Genomic DNA, 18,816 nt, shown 5'->3' on the forward strand with positions numbered 1-18,816 from the left:
GCTAAAAATCGGCGATTAGATATTGGATTCCAGCTTCCTTGAGGTCATTTCACTAATGAGTGCACCGGAAAGAGTTTCCTAATCCATCTGTGAGGGTGGCAACTGAAAGAGAATTTGAAAGCTGACAGAATAGGCGAGGGAAGGCATAGGAGATTTCCACACCCAGCAAGGAAGACTTTCCCGAAATGGAAGAAAGAAAGGAGCAAACAGAGACACCGGTAGCCCGCCCGGAAAAGAGTCTGCCCCTGAGAGAAAGTACCCTGACCAGGTTCTCCCGTGGGTGGGTGGCCAGCTAGCGGCATTCAGAAGAGCGAGGCCCGCAGTCTGTGCGGAAGACACCTGCACTCGGGTGTGTGTGGCGGCACGATTCACAAGCAGCTCCAGATGTTAAACCAAGGAGAAGCCAGGGAGTTCCCAACGCCCCAGGTGTCCTCAGCCCACGACTGGCTGCTGTGGGAATGCGAAGCCCGGCTCCTTGTCTCAGAGCGGGACAACCAGGAGGTGTGACGTACACCCCGGGGTTCCCAGGAGGATCAGGCTGAAGCTGGGACTTGGCCTCAAAGTGTCCCCTCGCATGGCCACCCCCTTCCCCTTCCTGCTCCTCTACTCCTGGTGCCCCTCCATCCAGGGGCCAGACCTTAAAGAGTCACCGCAAGAGAATCCTGGTCCCCAAGGAGCCTTCTGGGGGACCGGTGCTGAGAGAGGTTGTGGGCATGGCCCGCTGGGGCTCTGCCCGACCCAGGGCTGAGAGATGCAACCTCCCAGCTCTGGGTCCCTGCAGGAAGCGTTGGCAAGCACAGGGCCGGTCCTCCAAAGGCCCAGGTGCAGGGAGCCCAGGCCAAGCAGCCTGTGGAAGAAGCCACTTGCCCTGCCACCCCGGGAACACGGCTGCAGGCCCCGGCCCTTCCCACCTCCTCCTCCTCCTCCTCTTCCCCCCCCGCCCCCCCCCCCCCGACATGGCACAGGGCTCAGAGACACCTCAGACTCTTGCTACCCAAAGTGCAAAGGGCATCAGTTGCTCCTCTAACCCCCCCCCCCCGCCCAGCAGACCGCGTTGTCCAGCCAGCCCCCGGGCCTCCCTGGGGTGCCCAGCACAAAAGCGCAGACACCCACCGGACCCTCAATCTCAGCTTTCGGATGTTTTTGCCACTCTAAGGACCCGCAGGCCAGCTGGGCCTTCGGGCAGGACAGAGAGCCCCGGAATCCGACGTGGAGAGCTGCGTGTACGTCCCCATCAGGAGGCGGTCCCCACCTCCGCGACTCTCCCCTTGCGGGGAGCGGCAGCCGCAGGGCCTCAGGGAAGACACCAGGCTGGGTCCCCGCGGCACAGCGGGGGCCCCGCACGCGACTTAGGGACGGCTGCTGGAGACTGCTGCGGCCACCCTGCTGCCGGGTTTCTGGAGGGCTTCCTGGAAGCAGCGTCCACACCAAGCCCTTGGAAGGCCCAGGCGACGGAGGAGCCGGTCAGGCAGGGGCCGAGGACGGTGAGAGGCCGGACGGGCGGGAAGGAGCATGTCAGGCAGGGGCAGAGGACGGTGACAGGCCGGGCGGGAAGGAGCCGGTCAGGCGGGGGCCCGGGACAGTGACGGGCCTGGGCCTGGCCGGGGAGGAGTGCGTCAGGCAGGGGCAGAGGACACGGGCTGGGTAAGGGTTAGGGTGACAGTTAGGGCACAATTCACACAATCGCAAAGATGTGGAAGCGACCCGAGTGCCCATCCATCCAGGAGTGCATTAATAAAATGTGGCGCGTGGACACCACGGAGTGCCATTGGGCTGTGAGGAGCAGCGGTGAGAGGGCGCCTCTCGTGTTCTCCTGGCCAGAGCTGGAACCCGTTCCAGTAAGCCAAGTATCCCAAGAATGGACACACGAGCGCCCCGTGAGCGCGCTCACCAGCAAATGGGTACGAACGGATGGACACCTAAGTGGACAGAGAGGAATCACCTTCATCATCGGGTGGGTGTCGGGCGGGTGGGGGGAGGGGAGGGGCATACACCTCCATTAGGAATGGGGTGGGTGCGCACCGACTGGGGGATGGGCGCACTTGAAGCTCTGACCCGAGGGGGGAGGCTGGGAGAGGGCAACGTACCCGACCTTAACATTGGTGCCCCCACAATACGCTGGAACAACATGAGAGGTAAATGAATAAGAACACAGGGGGGAGGGGGGCACGGGCAACACATGTCACCTGAATACTTGTACTCCCATCATCTGCTTGAAAAGAGAGAGAAAAGAAAATGCAATGAGAGAGGTAAGAGACACTTTTTAAAAATAACGACTCCAAAGAGAAAAGTAAAAGGAGGCCTGTGGAGCAGGTCTGGGTGTGACTCCGGATCCCCCAACATCAGCTGCCACCACCAAAGATTCCTACGTGGAGCCCATAGAACCCCAAAAGCAACGGGACGAGTTCTGGTCCCATACTCCCTCAAAATGACATCCTGGCCTCCTTCTGGAACTCCCTCCCCTCTCAGACTCTCAAGGTTTCCTCCAGCGTGTCGGTTCCCACAGAGCAGACCTTTGGTCTGAGACCTGACAGTCCAGATGCCACGCATGCTGCCGCGTGGCGGCGGTGTCGCGGCTTGGGACAAGAGGAGGCCCCACGGTGCGGGCTGGGGCGCCAGGCACCCCACGGCGGGCGCTGAGGGTGGGGGTGACCCCCACCCCGGGCCGCCGCCGCGCTCCCAGAAAGGGGACAGAACAAGAGGCAAAAAAAAAAAAAAAAGAAGAAGAAGAAGCCTACGGCACCCGGTATTCCCAGGCGGTCTTCTCCCATCCAAGTACTAACCAGGCCCGACCCTGCTTAGCTTCCGAGACCAGAGGAGACCGGGGGGCGTTCAGGGTGGTGTGGCCCTAGACGGCGGAGGGCGCCCCTGCCCCGCTCAAGATCCCAGCGTCTCTGCGCTTCCCCGCCGCCTCCTCCCGCCCCAGGCCCCGCGCCCGGCCGGGCCTGTTGAGTTCGCCGGCCGGGTCCGGCGGGCTCCGAGGGACGGGGGTGACGGGCCGGGCCGGGCGGCCGGGGCGGGGGGCTGTCTCTCTCTCCACACACACACACTCACACTCACTCACACTCACACAAGATGCGCCTCCACGGCTGGACCCGCCAAGGTGGAGCCCTCCCAGCCCCCCTCGTCTCCTCGCCTGGCCTCCTTCACCTACCCGCTGCCCACCCCCAGCGCGTCGCCGCCGCTGACTGCGCACGCGCGCACCGGCACCGGGCGCTCGCCCTTTGACCCCAGCCAGGGGCCGCCCTCCCCCACAACCCCTTTCAGCTGTGCCCCCCGCCCTGTGGGCGGGCTGCCGCCTATTCCCCCGGGCCAGGGCTGGGGCACAGCGCAAGGGGGAGGGGAGCGAGTGTATGGGGCATCTCTCTCTGGGGATGTGTCCCATGGGTGGGGTGGGGTGGGGTGGGGTGGCGTGGTTTGTGGGGCGCTGAAGAAATCAGTCCCCTCCATCTCCTACCTCTGGAAAACGCCCAAGCCCTTGGAGAACTGCCGGCACCGCGACCGTGGGGGCCGGGACCCTCCTCTGTGTCCTCCTGTGGCCCGGTCCAAGGGGCCTGGGCCTGGCCGGGGCTGCATTGGACCCCGACCACCCTGGCGTGTGGACTCGCTAAAAATCGGCGATTAGATATTGGATTCCAGCTTCCTTGAGGTCATTTCACTAATGAGTGCACCGGAAAGAGTTTCCTAATCCATCTGTGAGGGTGGCAACTGAAAGAGAATTTGAAAGCTGACAGAATAGGCGAGGGAAGGCATAGGAGATTTCCACACCCAGCAAGGAAGACTTTCCCGAAATGGAAGAAAGAAAGGAGCAAACAGAGACACCGGTAGCCCGCCCGGAAAAGAGTCTGCCCCTGAGAGAAAGTACCCTGACCAGGTTCTCCCGTGGGTGGGTGGCCAGCTAGCGGCATTCAGAAGAGCGAGGCCCGCAGTCTGTGCGGAAGACACCTGCACTCGGGTGTGTGTGGCGGCACGATTCACAAGCAGCTCCAGATGTTAAACCAAGGAGAAGCCAGGGAGTTCCCAACGCCCCAGGTGTCCTCAGCCCACGACTGGCTGCTGTGGGAATGCGAAGCCCGGCTCCTTGTCTCAGAGCGGGACAACCAGGAGGTGTGACGTACACCCCGGGGTTCCCAGGAGGATCAGGCTGAAGCTGGGACTTGGCCTCAAAGTGTCCCCTCGCATGGCCACCCCCTTCCCCTTCCTGCTCCTCTACTCCTGGTGCCCCTCCATCCAGGGGCCAGACCTTAAAGAGTCACCGCAAGAGAATCCTGGTCCCCAAGGAGCCTTCTGGGGGACCGGTGCTGAGAGAGGTTGTGGGCATGGCCCGCTGGGGCTCTGCCCGACCCAGGGCTGAGAGATGCAACCTCCCAGCTCTGGGTCCCTGCAGGAAGCGTTGGCAAGCACAGGGCCGGTCCTCCAAAGGCCCAGGTGCAGGGAGCCCAGGCCAAGCAGCCTGTGGAAGAAGCCACTTGCCCTGCCACCCCGGGAACACGGCTGCAGGCCCCGGCCCTTCCCACCTCCTCCTCCTCCTCCTCTTCCCCCCCCCCGCCCCCCCCCGACATGGCACAGGGCTCAGAGACACCTCAGACTCTTGCTACCCAAAGTGCAAAGGGCATCAGTTGCTCCTCTAACCCCCCCCCCCCCGCCCAGCAGACCGCGTTGTCCAGCCAGCCCCCGGGCCTCCCTGGGGTGCCCAGCACAAAAGCGCAGACACCCACCGGACCCTCAATCTCAGCTTTCGGATGTTTTTGCCACTCTAAGGACCCGCAGGCCAGCTGGGCCTTCGGGCAGGACAGAGAGCCCCGGAATCCGACGTGGAGAGCTGCGTGTACGTCCCCATCAGGAGGCGGTCCCCACCTCCGCGACTCTCCCCTTGCGGGGAGCGGCAGCCGCAGGGCCTCAGGGAAGACACCAGGCTGGGTCCCCGCGGCACAGCGGGGGCCCCGCACGCGACTTAGGGACGGCTGCTGGAGACTGCTGCGGCCACCCTGCTGCCGGGTTTCTGGAGGGCTTCCTGGAAGCAGCGTCCACACCAAGCCCTTGGAAGGCCCAGGCGACGGAGGAGCCGGTCAGGCAGGGGCCGAGGACGGTGAGAGGCCGGACGGGCGGGAAGGAGCATGTCAGGCAGGGGCAGAGGACGGTGACAGGCCGGGCGGGAAGGAGCCGGTCAGGCGGGGGCCCGGGACAGTGACGGGCCTGGGCCTGGCCGGGGAGGAGTGCGTCAGGCAGGGGCAGAGGACACGGGCTGGGTAAGGGTTAGGGTGACAGTTAGGGCACAATTCACACAATCGCAAAGATGTGGAAGCGACCCGAGTGCCCATCCATCCAGGAGTGCATTAATAAAATGTGGCGCGTGGACACCACGGAGTGCCATTGGGCTGTGAGGAGCAGCGGTGAGAGGGCGCCTCTCGTGTTCTCCTGGCCAGAGCTGGAACCCGTTCCAGTAAGCCAAGTATCCCAAGAATGGACACACGAGCGCCCCGTGAGCGCGCTCACCAGCAAATGGGTACGAACGGATGGACACCTAAGTGGACAGAGAGGAATCACCTTCATCATCGGGTGGGTGTCGGGCGGGTGGGGGGAGGGGAGGGGCATACACCTCCATTAGGAATGGGGTGGGTGCGCACCGACTGGGGGATGGGCGCACTTGAAGCTCTGACCCGAGGGGGGAGGCTGGGAGAGGGCAACGTACCCGACCTTAACATTGGTGCCCCCACAATACGCTGGAACAACATGAGAGGTAAATGAATAAGAACACAGGGGGGAGGGGGGCACGGGCAACACATGTCACCTGAATACTTGTACTCCCATCATCTGCTTGAAAAGAGAGAGAAAAGAAAATGCAATGAGAGAGGTAAGAGACACTTTTTAAAAATAACGACTCCAAAGAGAAAAGTAAAAGGAGGCCTGTGGAGCAGGTCTGGGTGTGACTCCGGATCCCCCAACATCAGCTGCCACCACCAAAGATTCCTACGTGGAGCCCATAGAACCCCAAAAGCAACGGGACGAGTTCTGGTCCCATACTCCCTCAAAATGACATCCTGGCCTCCTTCTGGAACTCCCTCCCCTCTCAGACTCTCAAGGTTTCCTCCAGCGTGTCGGTTCCCACAGAGCAGACCTTTGGTCTGAGACCTGACAGTCCAGATGCCACGCATGCTGCCGCGTGGCGGCGGTGTCGCGGCTTGGGACAAGAGGAGGCCCCACGGTGCGGGCTGGGGCGCCAGGCACCCCACGGCGGGCGCTGAGGGTGGGGGTGACCCCCACCCCGGGCCGCCGCCGCGCTCCCAGAAAGGGGACAGAACAAGAGGCAAAAAAAAAAAAAAAAAGAAGAAGAAGCCTACGGCACCCGGTATTCCCAGGCGGTCTTCTCCCATCCAAGTACTAACCAGGCCCGACCCTGCTTAGCTTCCGAGACCAGAGGAGACCGGGGGGCGTTCAGGGTGGTGTGGCCCTAGACGGCGGAGGGCGCCCCTGCCCCGCTCAAGATCCCAGCGTCTCTGCGCTTCCCCGCCGCCTCCTCCCGCCCCAGGCCCCGCGCCCGGCCGGGCCTGTTGAGTTCGCCGGCCGGGTCCGGCGGGCTCCGAGGGACGGGGGTGACGGGCCGGGCCGGGCGGCCGGGGCGGGCCGGGGCGGGGGGCTGTCTCTCTCTCCACACACACACACTCACACTCACTCACACTCACACAAGATGCGCCTCCACGGCTGGACCCGCCAAGGTGGAGCCCTCCCAGCCCCCCTCGTCTCCTCGCCTGGCCTCCTTCACCTACCCGCTGCCCACCCCCAGTGCGTCGCCGCCGCTGATTGCGCACGCGCGCACCGGGCGCTCGCCCTTTGACCCCAGCCAGGGGCCGCCCTCCCCCACAACCCCTTTCAGCTGTGCCCCCCGCCCTGTGGGCGGGCTGCCGCCTATTCCCCCGGGCCAGGGCTGGGGCACAGCGCAAGGGGGAGGGGAGCGAGTGTATGGGGCATCTCTCTCTGGGGATGTGTCCCATGGGTGGGGTGGGGTGGGGTGGGGTGGCGTGGTTTGTGGGGCGCTGAAGAAATCAGTCCCCTCCATCTCCTACCTCTGGAAAACGCCCAAGCCCTTGGAGAACTGCCGGCACCGCTACCGTGGGGGCCGGGACCCTCCTCTGTGTCCTCCTGTGGCCCGGTCCAAGGGGCCTGGGCCTGGCCGGGGCTGCATTGGACCCCGACCACCCTGGCGTGTGGACTCGCTAAAAATCGGCGATTAGATATTGGATTCCAGCTTCCTTGAGGTCATTTCACTAATGAGTGCACCGGAAAGAGTTTCCTAATCCATCTGTGAGGGTGGCAACTGAAAGAGAATTTGAAAGCTGACAGAATAGGCGAGGGAAGGCATAGGAGATTTCCACACCCAGCAAGGAAGACTTTCCCGAAATGGAAGAAAGAAAGGAGCAAACAGAGACACCGGTAGCCCGCCCGGAAAAGAGTCTGCCCCTGAGAGAAAGTACCCTGACCAGGTTCACCCGTGGGTGGGTGGCCAGCTAGCGGCATTCAGAAGAGCGAGGCCCGCAGTCTGTGCGGAAGACACCTGCACTCGGGTGTGTGTGGCGGCACGATTCACAAGCAGCTCCAGATGTTAAACCAAGGAGAAGCCAGGGAGTTCCCAACGCCCCAGGTGTCCTCAGCCCACGACTGGCTGCTGTGGGAATGCGAAGCCCGGCTCCTTGTCTCAGAGCGGGACAACCAGGAGGTGTGACGTACACCCCGGGGTTCCCAGGAGGATCAGGCTGAAGCTGGGACTTGGCCTCAAAGTGTCCCCTCGCATGGCCACCCCCTTCCCCTTCCTGCTCCTCTACTCCTGGTGCCCCTCCATCCAGGGGCCAGACCTTAAAGAGTCACCGCAAGAGAATCCTGGTCCCCAAGGAGCCTTCTGGGGGACCGGTGCTGAGAGAGGTTGTGGGCATGGCCCGCTGGGGCTCTGCCCGACCCAGGGCTGAGAGATGCAACCTCCCAGCTCTGGGTCCCTGCAGGAAGCGTTGGCAAGCACAGGGCCGGTCCTCCAAAGGCCCAGGTGCAGGGAGCCCAGGCCAAGCAGCCTGTGGAAGAAGCCACTTGCCCTGCCACCCCGGGAACACGACTGCAGGCCCCGGCCCTTCCCACCTCCTCCTCCTCCTCCTCTTCCCCCCCCGCCCCCCCCCCCGACATGGCACAGGGCTCAGAGACACCTCAGACTCTTGCTACCCAAAGTGCAAAGGGCATCAGTTGCTCCTCTAACCCCCCCCCCCGCCCAGCAGACCGCGTTGTCCAGCCAGCCCCCGGGCCTCCCTGGGGTGCCCAGCACAAAAGCGCAGACACCCACCGGACCCTCAATCTCAGTTTTCGGATGTTTTTGCCACTCTAAGGATCCGCAGGCCAGCTGGGCCTTCTGGCAGGACAGAGAGCCCCGGAATCCGACGTGGAGAGCTGGGTATACATCCCCATGAGGAGGCGGTCCCCACCTCCGCGGCTATCCCCTTGCGGGGAGCGGCAGCCGCGGGGCCTCAGAGAAGACACCAGGCTGGGCCCCCACGGCACAGCGGGAGCACGTCCCCCGCAGGCCACTTAGCGACGGCGGCCAGCCGGCGGACGGTTGGGTTGCGCGAGACGCTGCGGCCGCCCTGCTACCGGGTTCCTGGGAGGGCGTCCTGGAACCAGCGTCCACACCAAGCCCTTGGAAGGCCCAGGCGACGGAGGAGCCCCGTCAGGCAGGGGCCGAGGACGGTGACGGCCCGGGCGGGGAGGAGCGTGTCAGGCAGGGGCAGAGGACGGTGACAGGTGATAGGCCGGGCGGGAAGGAGTCAGTCAGGCAGGGGCCGTGGAGGAGACGGGCTGGGTAAGGGTTAGGGTTAGTGTCAGGGCACAAGTCACAATCGCAAAGACCTGGAAGCCACCCGAGTGCCCATCGACCCACGAGTGGGTAAATAAAATGTGGCGCGTGGACACCACGGAGTGCTATTCGGCTATGAGGAGCAGCGGTGAGGGGGCACCTCTCGTGGTTCTCCTGGCCAGAGCTGGAACCCGTTCCAGTAAGCCAAGTATCCCAAGAATGGACACACGAGCACCACGTGCTCGCGCTCACCAGCAAATGGGTACGAACCGATGGACACCTAAGTGGACACAGAGGAATCACCTTCTTCGGGTGGGTGTCGGGCGGGTGGGGGGAGGGGATGGGCATACACATCCATTAGGAATGGGGTGGGTACGCACCGACTGGGGGATGGGCGCACTTGAAGCTCTGACCCGAGGGGGGAGGCTGGGAGAGGGCAACGCACCCGACCTTAACATTGGTGCCCCCACAATATGCTGGAACAACATGAGAGGTAAATGAATAAGAACACGGGGGGGGGAGGGGGGCACGGGCAACACATGTCACCTTAATACTTGGACTCCCATCATCTGCTTGAAAAGAGAGAGAAAAGAAAATGCAATAATAGAGATAAGAGACACTTTTTCAAAATAATGAATCCGGCCGGGCGCTGTGGCTCACGCCTGTAATCCTAGCACTTGGGAGGCCGAGGCGGGCGGATTGCTCAAGGTCAGGAGTTCAAAACCAGCCTGAGCAAGAGCGAGACCCCGTCTCTACTATAAATAGTAAGAAATTAATTGGCCAACTGATATATATATAAAAAATTAGCGGGGCATGGTGGCGCATGCCTGCAGTCCCAGCTACCCGGGAGGCTGAGGCAGAAGGATCACTCGAGCCCAGGAGTTTGAAGTTGCTGTGAGCTAGGCTGACGCCACGGCACTCACTCTAGCCTGGGCAACAAACCGAGACTCTGTCTCAAAAAAAAAAAAAAAAAAAAAATGAATCCGAAGAGAAAAGTAAAAGGAGGCCTGTGGAGCAGGTCTGGGTGTGACTCCGGATCCCCGAACATCAGGTGCCACCACCAAAGATTCCTACGTGTAGCTCATAGAACCCCAAAAGCAACGGGAGGAGTTCTGGTCACATACTCCCTCAAAATGACATCCTGGCCTTCTTCTGGAACTCCCTCCCCTCTCAGACTCTCAAGGTTTCCTCCAGCGTGTCGGCTCCCACAGAGCAGACCTTAGGTCTGAGACCTGACTGTCCAGAAGCCACGCATGCTGCCGCGTGGCGGCGGTGTCACGGCTCGGGACAAGAGGAGGCCCCACGGTGCGGGCTGGGGCGCCAGGCACCGCGGCGGGCGCTGAGGGTGGGGGTCACCCCCACCCCGGGCCGCCCCCGCACTCCCAGAAACGCTACAGAACCAGAGGCAAAAAAAAAAAAGAAGAAGCCTACGGCACCCGGTATTCCCGGGCGGTCTCCCATCCAAGTTCTAACCAGGCCCGACCCTGCTTAGCTTCCGAGACCAGACGGGATCGGGCGCGTTCGGGGTGGTGTGGCCGTGGACGGCGGAGGGCGCCCCTGCCCCGCTCAAGAAGCCGAGCCTCTCTGCGCTTCCCCGCCGCCTCCTCCCGCCCCAGGCCCCGCGCCGGGCCGGGCCTGTTGAGTTCGCCGGCCGGGTCCCGCGGGCTCCGAGGGACGGGGGTGACAGGCGGGGCGGGCAGGGAGCGGCGGGCCGGGGTTGGGGGCTGTCTCTGTATACACACACACTCACACTCACACTCACTCACTCACTCACACTCACACAAGATGCGCCTCCACGGCTGGACCCGCCAAGGTGGAGCCCTCCCAGCCCCCCTCGTCTCCTCGCCTGGCCTCCTTCACCTACCCGCTGCCCACCCCCAGCGCGTCGCCGCCGCTGACTGCGCACGCGCGCACCGGCACCGGGCGCTCGCCCTTTGACCCCAGCCAGGGGCCGCCCTCCCCCACAACCCCTTTCAGCTGTGCCCCCCGCCCTGTGGGCGGGCTGCCGCCTATTCCCCCGGGCCAGGGCTGGGGCACAGCGCAAGGGGGAGGGGAGCGAGTGTATGGGGCATCTCTCTCTGGGGATGTGTCCCATGGGTGGGGTGGGGTGGGGTGGGGTGGCGTGGTTTGTGGGGCGCTGAAGAAATCAGTCCCCTCCATCTCCTACCTCTGGAAAACGCCCAAGCCCTTGGAGAACTGCCGGCACCGCTACCGTGGGGGCCGGGACCCTCCTCTGTGTCCTCCTGTGGCCCGGTCCAAGGGGCCTGGGCCTGGCCGGGGCTGCATTGGACCCCGACCACCCTGGCGTGTGGACTCGCTAAAAATCGGCGATTAGATATTGGATTCCAGCTTCCTTGAGGTCATTTCACTAATGAGTGCACCGGAAAGAGTTTCCTAATCCATCTGTGAGGGTGGCAACTGAAAGAGAATTTGAAAGCTGACAGAATAGGCGAGGGAAGGCATAGGAGATTTCCACACCCAGCAAGGAAGCCTTTCCCGAAATGGAAGAAAGAAAGGAGCAAACAGAGACACCGGTAGCCCGCCCGGAAAAGAGTCTGCCCCTGAGAGAAAGTACCCTGACCAGGTTCACCCGTGGGTGGGTGGCCAGCTAGCGGCATTCAGAAGAGCGAGGCCCGCAGTCTGTGCGGAAGACACCTGCACTCGGGTGTGTGTGGCGGCACGATTCACAAGCAGCTCCAGATGTTAAACCAAGGAGAAGCCAGGGAGTTCCCAACGCCCCAGGTGTCCTCAGCCCACGACTGGCTGCTGTGGGAATGCGACGCCCGGCTCCTTGTCTCAGAGCGGGACAACCAGGAGGTGTGACGTACACCCCGGGGTTCCCAGGAGGATCAGGCTGAAGCTGGGACTTGGCCTGAAAGTGTCCCCTCGCATGGCCACCCCCTTCCCCTTCCTGCTCCTCTACTCCTGGTGCCCCTCCATCCAGGGGCCAGACCTTAAAGAGTCACCGCAAGAGAATCCTGGTCCCCAAGGAGCCTTCTGGGGGACCGGTACTGAGAGAGGTTGTGGGCATGGCCCGCTGGGGCTCTGCCCGACCCAGGGCTGAGAGATGCAACCTCCCAGCTCTGGGTCCCTGCAGGAAGCGTTGGCAAGCACAGGGCCGGTCCTCCAAAGGCCCAGGTGCAGGGAGCCCAGGCCAAGCAGCCTGTGGAAGAAGCCACTTGCCCTGCCACCCCGGGAACACGACTGCAGGCCCCGGCCCTTCCCACCTCCTCCTCCTCCTCCTCTTCCCCCCCCGCCCCCCCCCCGACATGGCACAGGGCTCAGAGACACCTCAGACTCTTGCTACCCAAAGTGCAAAGGGCATCAGTTGCTCCTCTAACCCCCCCCCCCGCCCAGCAGACCGCGTTGTCCAGCCAGCCCCCGGGCCTCCCTGGGGTGCCCAGCACAAAAGCGCAGACACCCACCGGACCCTCAATCTCAGTTTTCGGATGTTTTTGCCACTCTAAGGATCCGCAGGCCAGCTGGGCCTTCTGGCAGGACAGAGAGCCCCGGAATCCGACGTGGAGAGCTGGGTATACGTCCCCATGAGGATGCGGTCCCCACCTCCGCGGCTATCCCCTTGCGGGGAGCGGCAGCCGCGGGGCCTCAGAGAAGACACCAGGCTGGGCCCCCACGGCACAGCGGGAGCACGTCCCCCGCAGGCCACTTAGCGACGGCGGCCAGCCGGCGGACGGTTGGGTTGCGCGAGACGCTGCGGCCGCCCTGCTACCGGGTTCCTGGGAGGGCGTCCTGGAACCAGCGTCCACACCAAGCCCTTGGAAGGCCCAGGCGACGGAGGAGCCCCGTCAGGCAGGGGCCGAGGACGGTGACGGCCCGGGCGGGGAGGAGCGTGTCAGGCAGGGGCAGAGGACGGTGACAGGTGATAGGCCGGGCGGGAAGGAGTCAGTCAGGCAGGGGCCGTGGAGGAGACGGGCTGGGTAAGGGTTAGGGTTAGTGTCAGGGCACAAGTCACAATCGCAAAGACCTGGAAGCCACCCGAGTGCCCATCGACCCACGAGTGGGTAAATAAAATGTGGCGCGTGGACACCACGGAGTGCTATTCGGCTATGAGGAGCAGCGGTGAGGGGGCACCTCTCGTGGTTCTCCTGGCCAGAGCTGGAACCCGTTCCAGTAAGCCAAGTATCCCAAGAATGGACACACGAGCACCACGTGCTCGCGCTCACCAGCAAATGGGTACGAACCGATGGACACCTAAGTGGACACAGAGGAATCACCTTCTTCGGGTGGGTGTCGGGCGGGTGGGGGGAGGGGATGGGCATACACATCCATTAGGAATGGGGTGGGTACGCACCGACTGGGGGATGGGCGCACTTGAAGCTCTGACCCGAGGGGGGAGGCTGGGAGAGGGCAACGCACCCGACCTTAACATTGGTGCCCCCACAATATGCTGGAACAACATGAGAGGTAAATGAATAAGAACACGGGGGGGGGGAGGGGGGCACGGGCAACACATGTCACCTTAATACTTGGACTCCCATCATCTGCTTGAAAAGAGAGAGAAAAGAAAATGCAATAATAGAGATAAGAGACACTTTTTCAAAATAATGAATCCGGCCGGGCGCTGTGGCTCACGCCTGTAATCCTAGCACTTGGGAGGCCGAGGCGGGCGGATTGCTCAAGGTCAGGAGTTCAAAACCAGCCTGAGCAAGAGCGAGACCCCGTCTCTACTATAAATAGTAAGAAATTAATTGGCCAACTGATATATATATAAAAAATTAGCGGGGCATGGTGGCGCATGCCTGCAGTCCCAGCTACCCGGGAGGCTGAGGCAGAAGGATCACTCGAGCCCAGGAGTTTGAAGTTGCTGTGAGCTAGGCTGACGCCACGGCACTCACTCTAGCCTGGGCAACAAACCGAGACTCTGTCTCAAAAAAAAAAAAAAAAAAAAAAAATGAATCCGAAGAGAAAAGTAAAAGGAGGCCTGTGGAGCAGGTCTGGGTGTGACTCCGGATCCCCGAACATCAGGTGCCACCACCAAAGATTCCTACGTGTAGCTCATAGAACCCCAAAAGCAACGGGAGGAGTTCTGGTCACATACTCCCTCAAAATGACATCCTGGCCTTCTTCTGGAACTCCCTCCCCTCTCAGACTCTCAAGGTTTCCTCCAGCGTGTCGGCTCCCACAGAGCAGACCTTAGGTCTGAGACCTGACTGTCCAGAAGCCACGCATGCTGCCGCGTGGCGGCGGTGTCACGGCTCGGGACAAGAGGAGGCCCCACGGTGCGGGCTGGGGCGCCAGGCACCGCGGCGGGCGCTGAGGGTGGGGGTCACCCCCACCCCGGGCCGCCCCCGCACTCCCAGAAACGCTACAGAACCAGAGGCAAAAAAAAAAAAGAAGAAGCCTACGGCACCCGGTATTCCCGGGCGGTCTCCCATCCAAGTTCTAACCAGGCCCGACCCTGCTTAGCTTCCGAGACCAGACGGGATCGGGCGCGTTCGGGGTGGTGTGGCCGTGGACGGCGGAGGGCGCCCCTGCCCCGCTCAAGAAGCCGAGCCTCTCTGCGCTTCCCCGCCGCCTCCTCCCGCCCCAGGCCCCGCGCCGGGCCGGGCCTGTTGAGTTCGCCGGCCGGGTCCCGCGGGCTCCGAGGGACGGGGGTGACAGGCGGGGCGGGCAGGGAGCGGCGGGCCGGGGTTGGGGGCTGTCTCTGTATACACACACACTCACACTCACACTCACTCACTCACACTCACACTCACACAAGATGCGCCTCCACGGCTGGACCCGCCAAGGTGGAGCCCTCCCAGCCCCCCTCGTCTCCTCGCCTGGCCTCCTTCACCTACCCGCTGCCCACCCCCAGCGCGTCGCCGCCGCTGACTGCGCACGCGCGCACCGGCACCGGGCGCTCGCCCTTTGACCCCAGCCAGGGGCCGCCCTCCCCCACAACCCCTTTCAGCTGTGCCCCCCGCCCTGTGGGCGGGCTGCCGCCTATTCCCCCGGGCCAGGGCTGGGGCACAGCGCAAGGGGGAGGGGAGCGAGTGTATGGGGCATCTCTCTCTGGGGATGTGTCCCATGGGTGGGGTGGGGTGGGGTGGGGTGGCGTGGTTTGTGGGGCGCTGAAGAAATCAGTCCCCTCCATCTCCTACCTCTGGAAAACGCCCAAGCCCTTGGAGAACTGCCGGCACCGCTACCGTGGGGGCCGGGACCCTCCTCTGTGTCCTCCTGTGGCCCGGTCCAAGGGGCCTGGGCCTGGCCGGGGCTGCATTGGACCCCGACCACCCTGGCGTGTGGACTCGCTAAAAATCGGCGATTAGATATTGGATTCCAGCTTCCTTGAGGTCATTTCACTAATGAGTGCACCGGAAAGAGTTTCCTAATCCATCTGTGAGGGTGGCAACTGAAAGAGAATTTGAAAGCTGACAGAATAGGCGAGGGAAGGCATAGGAGATTTCCACACCCAGCAAGGAAGCCTTTCCCGAAATGGAAGAAAGAAAGGAGCAAACAGAGACACCGGTAGCCCGCCCGGAAAAGAGTCTGCCCCTGAGAGAAAGTACCCTGACCAGGTTCACCCGTGGGTGGGTGGCCAGCTAGCGGCATTCAGAAGAGCGAGGCCCGCAGTCTGTGCGGAAGACACCTGCACTCGGGTGTGTGTGGCGGCACGATTCACAAGCAGCTCCAGATGTTAAACCAAGGAGAAGCCAGGGAGTTCCCAACGCCCCAGGTGTCCTCAGCCCACGACTGGCTGCTGTGGGAATGCGACGCCCGGCTCCTTGTCTCAGAGCGGGACAACCAGGAGGTGTGACGTACACCCCGGGGTTCCCAGGAGGATCAGGCTGAAGCTGGGACTTGGCCTGAAAGTGTCCCCTCGCATGGCCACCCCCTTCCCCTTCCTGCTCCTCTACTCCTGGTGCCCCTCCATCCAGGGGCCAGACCTTAAAGAGTCACCGCAAGAGAATCCTGGTCCCCAAGGAGCCTTCTGGGGGACCGGTACTGAGAGAGGTTGTGGGCATGGCCCGCTGGGGCTCTGCCCGACCCAGGGCTGAGAGATGCAACCTCCCAGCTCTGGGTCCCTGCAGGAAGCGTTGGCAAGCACAGGGCCGGTCCTCCAAAGGCCCAGGTGCAGGGAGCCCAGGCCAAGCAGCCTGTGGAAGAAGCCACTTGCCCTGCCACCCCGGGAACACGACTGCAGGCCCCGGCCCTTCCCACCTCCTCCTCCTCCTCCTCTTCCCCCCCCGCCCCCCCCCCGACATGGCACAGGGCTCAGAGACACCTCAGACTCTTGCTACCCAAAGTGCAAAGGGCATCAGTTGCTCCTCTAACCCCCCCCCCCGCCCAGCAGACCGCGTTGTCCAGCCAGCCCCCGGGCCTCCCTGGGGTGCCCAGCACAAAAGCGCAGACACCCACCGGACCCTCAATCTCAGTTTTCGGATGTTTTTGCCACTCTAAGGATCCGCAGGCCAGCTGGGCCTTCTGGCAGGACAGAGAGCCCCGGAATCCGACGTGGAGAGCTGGGTATACGTCCCCATGAGGATGCGGTCCCCACCTCCGCGGCTATCCCCTTGCGGGGAGCGGCAGCCGCGGGGCCTCAGAGAAGACACCAGGCTGGGCCCCCACGGCACAGCGGGAGCACGTCCCCCGCAGGCCACTTAGCGACGGCGGCCAGCCGGCGGACGGTTGGGTTGCGCGAGACGCTGCGGCCGCCCTGCTACCGGGTTCCTGGGAGGGCGTCCTGGAACCAGCGTCCACACCAAGCCCTTGGAAGGCCCAGGCGACGGAGGAGCCCCGTCAGGCAGGGGCCGAGGACGGTGACGGCCCGGGCGGGGAGGAGCGTGTCAGGCAGGGGCAGAGGACGGTGACAGGTGATAGGCCGGGCGGGAAGGAGTCAGTCAGGCAGGGGCCGTGGAGGAGACGGGCTGGGTAAGGGTTAGGGTTAGTGTCAGGGCACAAGTCACAATCGCAAAGACCTGGAAGCCACCCGAGTGCCCATCGACCCACGAGTGGGTAAATAAAATGTGGCGCGTGGACACCACGGAGTGCTATTCGGCTATGAGGAGCAGCGGTGAGGGGGCACCTCTCGTGGTTCTCCTGGCCAGAGCTGGAACCCGTTCCAGTAAGCCAAGTATCCCAAGAATGGACACACGAGCACCACGTGCTCGCGCTCACCAGCAAATGGGTACGAACCGATGGACACCTAAGTGGACACAGAGGAATCACCTTCTTCGGGTGGGTGTCGGGCGGGTGGGGGGAGGGGATGGGCATACACATCCATTAGGAATGGGGTGGGTACGCACCGACTGGGGGATGGGCGCACTTGAAGCTCTGACCCGAGGGGGGAGGCTGGGAGAGGGCAACGCACCCGACCTTAACATTGGTGCCCCCACAATATGCTGGAACAACATGAGAGGTAAATGAATAAGAACACGGGGGGGGGAGGGGGGCACGGGCAACACATGTCACCTTAATACTTGGACTCCCATCATCTGCTTGAAAAGAGAGAGAAAAGAAAATGCAATAATAGAGATAAGAGACACTTTTTCAAAATAATGAATCCGGCCGGGCGCTGTGGCTCACGCCTGTAATCCTAGCACTTGGGAGGCCGAGGCGGGCGGATTGCTCAAGGTCAGGAGTTCAAAACCAGCCTGAGCAAGAGCGAGACCCCGTCTCTACTATAAATAGTAAGAAATTAATTGGCCAACTGATATATATATAAAAAATTAGCGGGGCATGGTGGCGCATGCCTGCAGTCCCAGCTACCCGGGAGGCTGAGGCAGAAGGATCACTCGAGCCCAGGAGTTTGAAGTTGCTGTGAGCTAGGCTGACGCCACGGCACTCACTCTAGCCTGGGCAACAAACCGAGACTCTGTCTCAAAAAAAAAAAAAAAAAAAAAAAATGAATCCGAAGAGAAAAGTAAAAGGAGGCCTGTGGAGCAGGTCTGGGTGTGACTCCGGATCCCCGAACATCAGGTGCCACCACCAAAGATTCCTACGTGTAGCTCATAGAACCCCAAAAGCAACGGGAGGAGTTCTGGTCACATACTCCCTCAAAATGACATCCTGGCCTTCTTCTGGAACTCCCTCCCCTCTCAGACTCTCAAGGTTTCCTCCAGCGTGTCGGCTCCCACAGAGCAGACCTTAGGTCTGAGACCTGACTGTCCAGAAGCCACGCATGCTGCCGCGTGGCGGCGGTGTCACGGCTCGGGACAAGAGGAGGCCCCACGGTGCGGGCTGGGGCGCCAGGCACCGCGGCGGGCGCTGAGGGTGGGGGTCACCCCCACCCCGGGCCGCCCCCGCACTCCCAGAAACGCTACAGAACCAGAGGCAAAAAAAAAAAAGAAGAAGCCTACGGCACCCGGTATTCCCGGGCGGTCTCCCATCCAAGTTCTAACCAGGCCCGACCCTGCTTAGCTTCCGAGACCAGACGGGATCGGGCGCGTTCGGGGTGGTGTGGCCGTGGACGGCGGAGGGCGCCCCTGCCCCGCTCAAGAAGCCGAGCCTCTCTGCGCTTCCCCGCCGCCTCCTCCCGCCCCAGGCCCCGCGCCGGGCCGGGCCTGTTGAGTTCGCCGGCCGGGTCCCGCGGGCTCCGAGGGACGGGGGTGACAGGCGGGGCGGGCAGGGAGCGGCGGGCCGGGGTTGGGGGCTGTCTCTGTATACACACACACTCACACTCACACTCACTCACTCACTCACACTCACACAAGATGCGCCTCCACGGCTGGACCCGCCAAGGTGGAGCCCTCCCAGCCCCCCTCGTCTCCTCGCCTGGCCTCCTTCACCTACCCGCTGCCCACCCCCAGCGCGTCGCCGCCGCTGACTGCGCACGCGCGCACCGGCACCGGGCGCTCGCCCTTTGACCCCAGCCAGGGGCCGCCCTCCCCCACAACCCCTTTCAGCTGTGCCCCCCGCCCTGTGGGCGGGCTGCCGCCTATTCCCCCGGGCCAGGGCTGGGGCACAGCGCAAGGGGGAGGGGAGCGAGTGTATGGGGCATCTCTCTCTGGGGATGTGTCCCATGGGTGGGGTGGGGTGGGGTG

At 63.1% G+C, this 18,816-nt stretch overlaps 5 pseudogenes; all 5 read right to left on the reverse strand.

Annotated features, from left to right (window-relative positions):
* Nucleotides 1-2,731: 2,731 nt before the first annotated feature.
* LOC142867925 (uncharacterized) lies at nucleotides 2,732-2,854 on the reverse strand (annotated as a pseudogene).
* Nucleotides 2,855-6,334: 3,480 nt separating this feature from the next.
* On the reverse strand, nucleotides 6,335-6,457 carry LOC142867926 (uncharacterized; annotated as a pseudogene).
* A 3,797-nt stretch (nucleotides 6,458-10,254) lies between these two features.
* On the reverse strand, nucleotides 10,255-10,373 carry LOC142867889 (uncharacterized; annotated as a pseudogene).
* Nucleotides 10,374-14,189: 3,816 nt separating this feature from the next.
* LOC142867943 (uncharacterized) lies at nucleotides 14,190-14,308 on the reverse strand (annotated as a pseudogene).
* Nucleotides 14,309-18,125: 3,817 nt separating this feature from the next.
* On the reverse strand, nucleotides 18,126-18,244 carry LOC142867954 (uncharacterized; annotated as a pseudogene).
* Between the last annotated feature and the right edge of the window lie 572 nt (nucleotides 18,245-18,816).

This window comes from Microcebus murinus, unplaced genomic scaffold (genome assembly GCF_040939455.1).
Source record: "Microcebus murinus isolate Inina unplaced genomic scaffold, M.murinus_Inina_mat1.0 scaf023_hap2_Mmur4.0, whole genome shotgun sequence".
NCBI lineage: Eukaryota > Metazoa > Chordata > Mammalia > Primates > Cheirogaleidae > Microcebus > Microcebus murinus.